This window comes from Lissotriton helveticus, chromosome 2_1, assembly GCF_964261635.1.
Source record: "Lissotriton helveticus chromosome 2_1, aLisHel1.1, whole genome shotgun sequence".
Classification (NCBI taxonomy): domain Eukaryota; kingdom Metazoa; phylum Chordata; class Amphibia; order Caudata; family Salamandridae; genus Lissotriton; species Lissotriton helveticus.
This window is the reverse complement of record NC_136059.1, coordinates 123,483,313-123,496,012: the sequence shown is the minus strand read 5'-3', so window position 1 is coordinate 123,496,012 and position 12,700 is coordinate 123,483,313. Positions and strand designations below refer to the sequence as shown.

The window sequence follows — 12,700 nt, the reverse complement described above, 5'->3', positions numbered from 1 at the left end:
ACAGGAGGCCAACAACAGCAATGCTCTATCCTGACCTGATGACCCACTTACCAGCTCTCTGTTATTGGACATGTGACTTACAGGAAGGCCAGGAAGTAGCTATCCTTTGACACATAATTGTAGGCAACATCAGTGCTGACATCTATCTAGAATCTCTCAAGGTTGGTGTACTCTGACTTTACTGCCCTAGTGGGAGGTCTTCCATTGCTGAGCCTTTAACTAAGGGACCAATTACACGTTTGGTGGTCCAATTTGACAGCCAAATTCGCTGTGACGGTGGGGCAACGGCCTCACAGGCAATCTGACCACCGGATTTGGCGATCAAACTGCCACAGGACTGCTGCAACCTCCGGAGATCCATGATCCCTCGGCGGTGGCATGGCAGTTTGAGGCCACAAAATGCAGCGGTACCACACCTGCAGCACCACCAAGCAGTACCACCCCTGCAGCACCACCAAGCTTATTACGAGTTTTCCCACTGCCAAAGATTTCATGACAGTGTGCCTACCATGAAAAGTATGGTGTGAGGCAATTAAGGGGATCTTACAGAGGGCCCTGTTGCCTCAGGGCCAGTAAATGCATGCAAGGGGGCACATGATGTGTCCCACTGTGTGCATGCACCCCCAGTTCCTGCATGGCATTTACTTAAGAGTCCATGCTGTGCAGTAATGCCCTTTGGTGGTCTTAGGGTGATGCCTTGCTAATGTCTCATATAAGCCTTAGCATGGCACTGCAGTAGGACCACCAAAGCATTGCCTGCCAGACCATGAGATAACTGTGTGGGAGTGGTGTGCTGGCATGACAGCCTACTCCCATACCACCAAACTTATAAGCCGGTCTTAAGTGTTAGTCTGCTTGACTGAAATAAACAAATAGCATTCTCCAGATCTCTGCTTTCTGATGTGCCAGGTACAAGGATTGAAAAGATACTGGCAAAAATCAAATCACTGCAAGTTTTGATAAGTGGGCTTCCCACTGGCTTCTTTGAAGAAGATGCCCTTGCCCACATTCATGATGCATATACAAGACAAAACCATTACTCTTTTTTTACTGTTGATGGATACATGTTTTGTTTTTGCATGGGCCTTTGTCAAAACGACTGAGCCTGATGACAGGCAAAAGTTATGTCAAGTCAAAGTTTTTATTTGGTTTGGTACTCCACTGAGGACCACAAATAATATATAAAAAAGGCAAAAGTTATGGTTTGTTAGTTGCATACCAGAACAGGAGAATTGCAGGGTCTTTTGTGAGTTTCAGTGTGCTGAACCATACCACACATTATGTTTAATTAAATCTCCAGTTGCATTATGATACCCCTTATTCAGTTTCCACATACTCAATTCTCAGAGCACACTGGCTTCAGAAATGACCAGCAGAGTATTTGAAATGTTTGGCACACCCTTATGTACCTTAACAGGACCTTCACTCATAGCATTTCCATTTCCACTTTTCTACTGAATATTGTGAATATTGGTACTTCCAATATTCCTGAAAATCTCAATTGTTTCAAATTAGTACCTCTTTCCAAGTACACAATGATGATCACATATTATGATTTTTTTTTAAAATAGCAATTTTACCAATGAAAGATTTCTAATTTTTACCTCTGTTACTTCCTTTTTCCACACTTCTGAGTACCCCCTAGTTCTATACTAGGCTCTGACACTGTACCTTCCAGAGCTGTGTATAGTTTTCCTCATAGTTTAAATTGTGATATTGACCAACAATGTGATTTACAAAATGGTTACAAAAAATTATCCTTTTCTTCAGCTGTGATCATAATCTTTAAAAAATTCACATTTGGTTACCAGAATTTGCAACTTAAAAAAATAAATCTCACGTTTAGCTGACTGCATATACAAAAGAGTTAATTTTTTCAGGCCCACTTGAGCCATTTGTGAGTCAGTATTATCTAAAAACATCTGAAAGAATGTACACCAAGCAATCAAACACCCACTTTTGGTATAAAGATCACCATTCATGCAAATGTTGGCTTTCATCCAATCTGTTTTAGTTGCAGCAGTGAGAAAAATACCCATGGAAGCTAAAACAAGAAGAAACTTCTTTTCGGCATGTCCTTTAAACTTTTCATTAAGTTCCACCTTACCTGTTCTCCATGGACTCATGTATTCCTCCACTAGGCTTAATTTTTGATGGTCTGCTAAATTTCATAATGATTCATTTATCAGTGTCAAAGTTGTAATTAGGTGAAATTTTTAGTGCCTGTTTTTTATCTTTGAACTTTCTTGATGGATCGGCTCAAAATCTGACATGCAAACTAGAACCTAAACCTCATGAACACATTTAATATTTTGTGCAGATCCATCAAACAATGCTATATTTATTAGCAAATAGACATTTCATTGATCTACCTTTAAATGTGTTCCCCTTGATAAGTTTGCTAAAAACAGGGCATAGCAAAAGTAAGCTAAATGTGCTGGCAAAGATTTGCTAAGCCCCTGTACGATTTTAAAACAATGCATAGTAGCTCCTAATAGTGCACTGTTCTCGATGCAAAACCAGCACAGATCAAAAGTATAAGCACCTTTTGAGATTAGGCAGAGAAATTTGTTGTGAAAAGGCATGTTTCTAGTACAAATCATATGATAAAAGTCAGACTTACCATTGCATTGAGATACATCAAGAACCACAGAGACTCTCAGCCTAACCTCTGAGCTCAAAACCAGACACAACCAGCTGCCCTTCATATTTATTTATTTATTTGCAGAGTTTTATGTAGCGTTGGCTAGACCCAGAGGTATCAGAGCGCTTTACGGGAGGATTAGCGAGTTACAAACATTACATCATGAGTTTCTAGAGCGTAGCATAAATTAGACACACATCCTATGGGGAATAGAAGGTAGAGGGTGAAAAGTGAAAAGGGGTTGGAATGCCGATCGGGTCACGCAGACCGGCAAGGGGCAAAGAACTTCAGAGGAACCAAAAAGTCAAAGAGAGTCAATCAATCAATCAATCAATCAATCAATCAAACATATTTGTAGAGCGCTCTACTCACCCGCTCTGGTCTCAAGGCGCTGGGAGGGGGGGGAGCCGCTACTGCTCGAACAGCCTGGTCTGGAGTTGTTTCCTGAAGGAGAGAAGGTCCTGGGCCAGCCATGGGTGGGTGGGGAGGGAGTTCTATGTCTTGGCCGCCAGGTAGGAGAAGGATCTTCCTCCGGCGGTGGCTCTGCGAATTTGTGGGACGGTGGCGAGGGCGAGGCTGGTGGAACGGAGCTGGCGGGTGGGTGTGTAGAATGTGAGGCGGTTGTTGAGGTATTTGGGGCCCATGTTGTGGAGAGCCTTGTGTGCGTGGGTGAAGAGTCTGAACATGATCCTCTTGCTGACGGGGAGCCAGTGCAGGCCTCTCAGATGGGCGGAGATGTGGCCGTGACGGGGGATGTCCAGGGTGAGTCGTGCAGAAGCGTTCTGTATGCGCTGGAGTCTTTTCTGTAGTTTGGCTGTGGTTCCAGCATAGAGGGTGTTCCCGTAGTCCAGTCGGCTGGTGAGGAGGGCCTGGGTGACCGTCTTTCTGGTTTCGGTGGGGATTCACCAGAAGATCTTTCGGCGCATGCGCAGGGTGTTGAAACAAGATGACGAGACGGCGTTGACTTGTTTGGTCATCGTGAGGGAGGAGTCCAGGATGAAGCCCAGGTTGCCTGCATGGTCCGTGGGCTTGGGGGCGGTGCCCAGTGCAGGGGGCCACCAGGAGTCGTCCCAGGCAGAGGGGGATCGTCCCAGGATGAGGACTTCCGTCTTGTCTGAGTTCAGTTTCAGACGGCTGAGCTTCATCCATTCCGCGACGTCTTTCATTCCTTCCTGGAGGCTGGCGGTGGCGGGGTCGTTGGTGAGGGAGAGGATCAGCTGGGTGTCGTCAGCGTAGGAAATGATGTTTAGGTTGTGTTGGCGTGCGATGGCTGCGAGGGGGCTCATGTAGACGTTGAAGAGGGTGGGGCTGTGCGAGGATCCTTGAGGAACGCCGCAGATGACTTCGGTGGCCGTGGATTGGAAGGGGGGGAGGCGGACTCTCTGGGTTCTTCCGGAGAGGAACGAGATGATCCACTCCAGGGCCTTCCCTTGGATTCCGGTGTTGCTGAGGCGCTGTATTAGTGTGTGGTGGCATACGGTGTCGAAAGCTGCTGAGAGGTCCAGGAGGATGAGGGCAGCTGTTTCCCCGTTGTCGAGCAGGGACCTGATGCTGTCGGTAGCTGCAATGAGGGCGGTCTCGGTGCTGTGGTTTGCTCGGAAACCGGACTGCGAGGGGTTGAGGGATCCGTTTGTCTCGAGGAAGGCGGAGAGTTGTTTGTTGACGGTCTTCTCGGTGACTTTGGCATGAAAAGGGAGGAAAACAAAACAGCTGGGGACCAGCAATCACCTCATCCTGTGTCGCAGTGACTGTACCAGATGAGAGGAGTGAAAGAGATAAAGGGGGTGTTGACTAGAGGTAAAGGACAGTCAGGCGATGCAGGGAGCAATCCTGCGGCAAGAGAATTGGTCGTAGCGGCTAAGATGCTGGTCCCCCATTGGCAGATCATCAGAGAATTTGACAGAAAGGTGGGGGAGGAAGGAGACACAGCAGAGTAACGAGGAAATTATGCCAAATGTCCAGCTGGGTAGGTGACGGCTTAGGAGGTGATCCACAACGAATCTCCACTATAGCTGACTAGGCATCTCCACCGGGTATCGGCTATGTTACTAGTGGTCCGTGGCCGGTAAAAAATTCACAGTTCTTCAGAGGTTTCGAGATCAAATGCTGGAGAGTCGAAGCACCACAGTTAATATGAACCCTAGGTGAGTATAAAGGTCAAAGGAGGGGGTAGATTCAAGGGGATTAGGGCCAAAAAGGCAATCTCTAACCAGGGAGCTCCCTGCCAGAGCTCCTCACCTTGTCTCCTCACCTTGTCTTGTTTCCACGGGAGCGTGAACACCAGGGAGGTTCCCCTCCTCCATCATATGGCACAGACAATTGCAGATGCAGATGAATGTCTTGCAACCATGGGGTGGGCCCAGGTCTCGACAGAGGTGCCCTGTCGCTCACTCTGGAGGCCGATGTAGGCCAGTAGCAATCTCCGGGCCATTGGCTAACTTCTCACAAGTCCCTTCCCATGGTCCGCTCACCAACCGGTCCACGCTCGGGGCCGGACCAGCAGTCTGGCACTGGTCACGGTTTTGATGCAGGGGGGGCACTTGCTGCTTAGTGTCTTGCACTCTGCTGGTCTATTTGACGGGAGTGTCCTTTAGACACACCCATTTGAACTTTGGTCACTTATTCATCTGCCCACATGTATCTTCAATGATTAGCCATCATGTGGCTAAAATGTGCTGGTCTTCTCTGACATGGGCATCAGATTGCCAGTTTAGTAAGCATTAGTTTGAACAATTTGCTCCCTGATCACCCTTTTAATATATTTATGAATTTTATTAAATAAGACCTTTCAGATATTGGGTCTCTTGTTGGCAGAGCAATGCATTATGTCCAAGAAGGGTTCACAGACCTAGTCAGGGTAAGTCAGATACATAACCTAAATCAACCTGTGCTCATCCTCTGGTAGCTTGGCACAGAGCAGTCAGGATCAACTTAAGAGGTCATGTACAAAGTATGTGTGCAACTCCTAAATTACGGTAACACATTAAAAACACCACAAAAAGACTCCAAACCAGTTTAGAAAAATAGAGTATTTATCTGAGTAAAAGACCAAAACGACAAAGAAAACTATTCCATGAAGTTGAGATATACATTTTCTAAGATTAAATGCAAAATTGTGCTTAGAAGTCAATAGCGGTCAAAAAGTTACTTGAGGTCTTTAGGTACCAGTGCAACTCCAAAGTTCAGGCCGACTGCAATGGAGGGCAGGCCGGCTACAGAACCCATTCAGGGTCCACTGCAAAAGTACCTTGTATTGAGCCACGCGTTGACGCTGATGCTGTGGACACGATGCGTTGATCTTTCCCACGTAGTCGGGTCACTATGTTGCCAACTAACTCCACCGAGATACATCGTCAAGCTGCGCAGAGTGCAGTCGTCGGGCCTCGCAGACTGTGAAACCACTGTCATCGAACAGCCTCTGTGTAGGCTTCGAAGGGCAATGCTTCAGATTTTCTCATGCTACCCGGTCAATGTGCTGATTTTTGCAGAAAACAAATGCAGAACCCACATCTGAGTCCCGGTCTGAAGGGGCCTATCGGGCAAGGGAAGGACTCACAGATGGCAGAGTCAAGCAGCACCACAAGATTTGCAAGAAGTCTTTTCTGATCCTGAAACTTCAGAAAATAGGAGGGAAGCCCTTACGGAAACTTGGGTTCAAGGATGTAGAGACCAAGTCCAGTTGTTCTTGCTCCCAGGTAATAGGTAGCAGGACAATGCAACAGAGCAGGTAGCAAAGTAGTAGTCCTACTACAGCACTGCATCAGCAGGCAGCAGACTAACACAACAATGTAGGTATTAACGTGGCAGTCCCTTCTACAGCACAGCAGCTCTTCTTCCGGGCAGGATGTTCTTGGTTCCAGCAACGTTCTAATTGAAGGTGTAAGGGGTCCAGTATTTATACCCAGATGTGCCTTTGTAGTGAGGGAGACGTCAAAAAGGCCTTTGAAGATCACAAGGTCCCTGCCATTCCTTCGCTGGCTCCATACTCACTACATGGGGGTATGCAGTTGTTTGTGTGGGTACAGGCACAGCCCTATTCAAGTGAAAGTGTCAGCTCCTCCATCCCAATCTACCTCAGGAAGGCTCATTAGTCGGGTGAGGGGCCATCAGATGCAAATATTACCACCCCAGCTCACTTTGTGTGACTATCTAGAGGGAATGCACAAAGCCCAGCTGTCTCCCAACCCACATGTATATTCAGAGACGAGAAGAGGCACAGAAAAGTTAAAGTGAGAAAATGCCAAATTACTAAAAGTGGCATTTTCAGACTTACAATTTAAAATCCAACTTCACCATAAGTTGGGATTTCAAATTGTGAGCCCAGAGGCACTAAAGTCCAAATCTCTATCTTTTCCCAATTGGAAGTTACACATCGTAGATGTTGTAAGCCAATCCCAATGGGAGTACATGTCCTAGGACCTACTTTAGGGGTAACTTTTATGTAATAAATGTGAACGTTTCGGCCTGGCAAGTGGGTTAACTTGCTAGGTCGAAATGGCAGTTTAAAAGTGCACACACAGATTTTGTAATTACATGGCTGTGTGAAGTGGGTGGCACAATCAGTACTGCAGACTCATTAGTAACATTTAATCTACAGGCTCTGGGTCCATATAGTGCACTTTACTAGGGATTTATAGGCACATTAAACATGCCAATTGTGGATAAGTCAATGCTTCCATGTTTAGAGAGCGAGCACATGTACTTTTGCTCTGTTAGTAATGGTAAAGTGCCCAGAGTCCTAAAGCCCCAAAATAAGGTTGGAAGAAAGGGAGAAGGGCGGCAACAAGACCCTAACCAACAATTGTTTCTCACTTAATACATGAAACATCATCTAAGATCTCAAGCAAAATCTGTACAGTTAGCAGTGCATGAATACCTCTTTTTCTTCATAGAATAATCAAACTCGTTATTGATGCTTCATGACTGTCACACGGTCCAATTTTTGAAGAAAAATATGTTTACAAAGTGGAGCGTCAGTCTAAAATAAGTAGAAAAATCATAAGGCAGCAGAATCATATGACTATAGAAACTTGTAAACTTGCTCTTGCATAAATTTACAGCCAAGCACTTTCTGTGATGTTTATCCTGTAATAAATAATATTCATCTGTGCAATAATAAACAGATGCCTTCTGAGACTGCACGGTGCTACTCAATATGCTATATATTATTGAAATCCATTCCATATAATATTGATTTATGCACAACAAAGTACAACACAGACCACAAACAACTCCTGTTAGGCGTGTATGATTTTCATGTTTTAATCAACCAATGGTCATCATAAAAGCACACTAAGGCTGCTACTTGAGGGTCTTGCATGCCACACAATTTGTCAATGAAAGTCTCTTGCACAAATACTATCTGGCAGATGCATCAACGTAGCCTTTTGCTATTCCTAAATAGCGATTTTTAAGGAATCGCTGTTTAGGAATAGCAAGGCCCATAGGAATGAATTGAAGATTGCATGAGCAATTTGCGAGTACCAATAGGTACTCGCTAATTGCTCATTCAATTTCAAGGGTGCAAGGGTGTCAAAATGACACCCTGTTGCTCCCCTGAAATTGATCTCTGCACATATGTTCCACACACACAAGCCCTAAGGGCATGTGTGTGCGCAACATGAAACTTTGAAAAATGCACAAAAGTGCTTTTTACAAAGTTTTAGCAAATTACCATGAATTCAACTTCATGGTATTTTGCTTCTCCTATTAGCGAATTCGCTATTTTTTGACTTTCATGCATTGCATTTAAGGAATCACAATTTGGGATTCCTTAAATGCAATCGCAATTTAAGGAATCTCAATTTAGAGATTCCTTAAATTGCGATTTTTGCATTTGGGATGATGCATCCCAAATGCAAAAATACTGATTGCAAAGGGGCAGATTCTGCGAACGGTATTGACTTTGATGGATATGCCTCTATGTCCTTTCCTGCTCCTTATTTTACTGATCCATATTTTATTAGTTCTGGCTAACTTGAAATTATTTCCTCCACAGGATACTTGTGTCTCTTGATCGTGCTTCAGAATTATGTCATCTGTTGGATATGGAGGTATAGCTAATTAAGACCTTCTTTCACCCTGGATATATATTATTTACATTTCCAGTAGGCCTGGGAAATATTTTAATTATGCTGGAGTACTTTCAGTAATTACGCATTAGGCTTGTAATGCGAAGATACTGAAATTACATGTTTAAGCCAGCTTGAGTAATTAGGAGGAATTCGGGGCAAAAGTCCTTCCACAGAAGCACAGGAACAATGAACTAAGAGAGAGTGACGGCTATTTGTTACCCGTAGCATTTAGTGCTGTTTTCATAGCACAAAAAGCATCCTTTGGCTAATTTTAGACACAAGGGCACATTTTGCACGTAGGAAATAGCCCTAAATGCTGGGATTACGTTTTGCACATGCTTACGTATAATTACGACAAATTTTTGTGGTAATTACGAATAATTATGCTTTAGAGAATTATTCCAGTTACGCTCACCCCTAATTTCCAGGTCATGTCTAGAGGCAATTGTTTTGTCAACATGTGGTGCAAGTCTTTTTAACTTCAAACCAGATTTGCCCAAGGGCCTACTGCCAACTTCCTTAAAGTAGGTGATTCTGAACTGGTATAGATGTTAAAAAAGCTGCCTCTGGTTCATCCAGTTGCATGTCCTCGAACCACTCTTAGTACTTGCACATCCATACCAAGCCTAATATTGCTTAGTTTGGTGGATGTTTGGTTTGGATCCACCAACACTGCAGTGGTGCAGGAAAGATATATTTTAGTTGCCTGGACAAGGGAAGAAGTCATGGCTGTTTGCTCTCACCTGTGATAAAAGGATGTGATCCTTACTGTTGGAAGTGGGTTATTAGTAGTGGTAAATGTGCATCTATCATTGACAATAAGGGTGCTAACTCAGTCTAGAGCTCAATAAAGGTCTCAATAAATGATTCCCATGCTCAACCCTTAGTAGCTTGGCTGTGAGCAGGCAGGCTTAACTTAGGAGACAGGTATGTAAACACTTAAAAACACCAATCCAGTAAAAATTTAAGATCCCACACACAATAATTTATCACACATCAATATATAACAAATAGCAAATATGTGTATCGTTAAAATGACGCCAAAACAACAAAAGTTCAATGTAGGGAACCGGAGGTATGCATTTTTAAAAGATGTAACACTATATAGCACTTAGAAACCTATAGTGCTACATTGGGACATCTGGTCATGCTTGACACGGACAAAGTCAAAGTTTTAGGCCAACCGCGATGGAGCCCTTCTCAGATTCCCCATGCAGTAAGCCTCGGTTGAGATTTTACCTTTGAAATTAGAACATTTTCTGAAGCTTTTTCTGCCTGGACCCACCAAAGCTTGTCACCAGTGCGAATTTGGTGAGGGTTCAACGGCTTGCTTTCCAGGGAGATCCTGGTCGAATTCTGCAAGTATGACCTCCGGAGCTTTTCAGTGGGACGAACCAGCAGAGCAGGATGGCTAGCGATTGAAGGTGGCCAGCTGGGCTTTCCCGGTTGAGTCGGCCCCATTATAGAGCTTTTTTACAAAGTTGCACCAAAATTCTCCAAAGTTCTCTAACTTCTTCCTGAAGTTCCTCTTGAGGGTCCAAAGTGTCCTAAACACAATTCAAGGGTCTGGAATCTCCATGACTGTCCTTTTTGACATTGGAACTTCAGTTCCCACAATCCACTCGGACAAAACCCTTACAAATCCACTGGACACACTCCGACAGGAAAATCTTGGTGGTGATGGTTCAGGTGAGCTCTGTTAAGTTGTTTATGGCAGCAGCAGCGAGGACACGAGCCGGAGAGGGCGCACTTTGGTGTTACCACTTGTACAGGCTCTGACGGTTTCTAATTGCTGCTAAAGTTTGTAATCTGACCATTTGCACATAATGTTTCACACTGACTTGAATCTGTCTGAATTTGAAATTTAATCTAGTAGGATTTAATTGTATTCATTGATTTGTGCTAAATTGCCTGTTCAAGCACCTGTTCTAATGTTAAACCCTTTTTAATGTGAAGTGTTTTAAAAGCGCTTGCCATATAGTTTTTGCCTTCCTGCGTACTACACTTTTCTCCACCTGACCATAGAGACGATCGCCACTCCTCTCGGTCATGGAGTGGATAGGTTAGCGGTCTAGCTTCACCGGCTCACCTATTTGTGGCAGATGCAGGGCGGACGCTCAGCAGACATGCACAGCGGGTGCACCGCTGGAATAACAAAGGAGCGCTAAAGGCCAGCCCATCTGCGCCATTCAGTACCCAGCTGGGACCAGGGGCCAGGAACCCTGGTCAAACTCTCCCACAGGATCTCAATTATATAAAGTATAACTCTGATGAATTACGGAAGCTCAGGCCCAACATACCCCCACAATGTTTACGTTTTATTGAACATGACAGTCCCCACAGAAACACTATACACTGCCAGTATTGTGGTCTTATGCTGGGGAAAACCCTATTCCACTCTGAGAACACACAAGGAAAAATAGCTCACTGAAAAATGGGGCTCATAAATTGTTGGTCCCTCCCAGGCCATAAAAAAGAGATTGAGCTGTTTTTTGAAGAAGAAGCACTTGCCATTATGTTATGGAAACCTGGTTGAACCAGAGCTCTACTCTTGATATTATCATGGCCCTTCCCCCTGGCTATACTATTAGTAGGCAGGACGGTGTGGGAAAACCAGGCGGTGGAGTGTCCATCATTCACAAAAGTTCAGTCACTTGCTCCATTACACCTCTGACCCTAACTAACTGTGATGCCTTGCAGTTTAGATTGACACTCACCCCCACTACTTCTTACTCTGGAACGCTTATTTATAGACCCCCTGTTCCCTGTACAACTTTTTTAGACTCCCTGCCAGAGCTCCTTGTCAGTTTTCCCATAGAAAATGGAGCTCTTACAGTACTTGTTGGTTTTAATATTCACCTGAATGACCCTGTTAATGCAACTTCCAATAGATTTCAGTCCGATATTAACGATCTGGAACTTCTTGAGTTAGTAAACAGTGCCAATCATGATGAAGGGCATATCCTAGACCATATCTTTTCTAATGACCCTAAGATGCAGGTGCTCTTCCCGGTCCTAGTCAAATGGTCTGACCACAACTATATCCCCTTCCTTTACAGCAAACCAACCAGGCAGACTGTGATGGGGTGACTTAAAGTCAGGCGGGAAGTGGCCTAAGGTTCCTATAGTCTGACCCATTCCCTTAGAGATACTCCCAACAAGGCCAATCTATGTTGGGCTAGACTGGATTAATGACTCAGCGGAAAAATGCTTTAAGACACCTACTATGAAAACTCAATGTCATCCCAGAAGAGCACCCTGGTTCTACTGCCAATTAGCCTCCCAAAAGAAAATATGTCAGACACTAGAAAAGAACTGGAGGAAGACATATGCCCTTGAACTTAAGAAGCTGTTCAAAAATGTGATCAGACAATATCACAATGATATTAAGGAAGCTCAAAGAGCTTTTTAAAATAGTAAATTCCCTTAATATCATAGAACAGAGCTCCTCCTCCCCCCAATCCTCTGAGCAGAGATGCAATAAGTTTGCCACCCTCTATAAGAATAAAGTGGAAATTATCTATAACTCACTGCACCTGAACCCCTTGACTGACTCTGAAGGTGTGCTGGAAATCGTTGACAGCCCTGGTCAGCACAATAGTCCAGACGTCTCTCCCTACTCAACCACCCCAACTCTTGACTCCTTTCCCGCCTAAGTACAGAACAGATGGATCTTAGCCTTCAGAACATCAAATCAGGCTCACCGCTTGACCCTGCCCTGCCTCATATTCTTCTCCAAGGAGGCAAGCCGGTTTTATCTACAATGGCAGATCTCATTTCGTTATCCCTGTGCTCCGGGATAGTGCCAAACAAATGGAAGAACTCAATTGTAAAGCCTTTGCTCAAGAAACTCCTTCTTGATCCCACCTCATTGGGGAATTGCTGCCCCCATCTTATTGCTCCCCATTCTAGGCAAAATCACAGAGAAACACGTTAATGGCATAATCTCACAATTCCAAGAGGAGAATAATATTCTGCACAA

At 44.5% G+C, this 12,700-nt stretch overlaps 1 long non-coding RNA gene across 1 annotated transcript in view; it reads left to right on the top strand.

Moving 5' to 3' along the window:
• The window catches only part of LOC144817784 (uncharacterized), a 417,790-nt gene that overhangs the window by 341,842 nt on the left and 63,248 nt on the right, over positions 1–12,700 (top strand). The window lies entirely within an intron of this gene.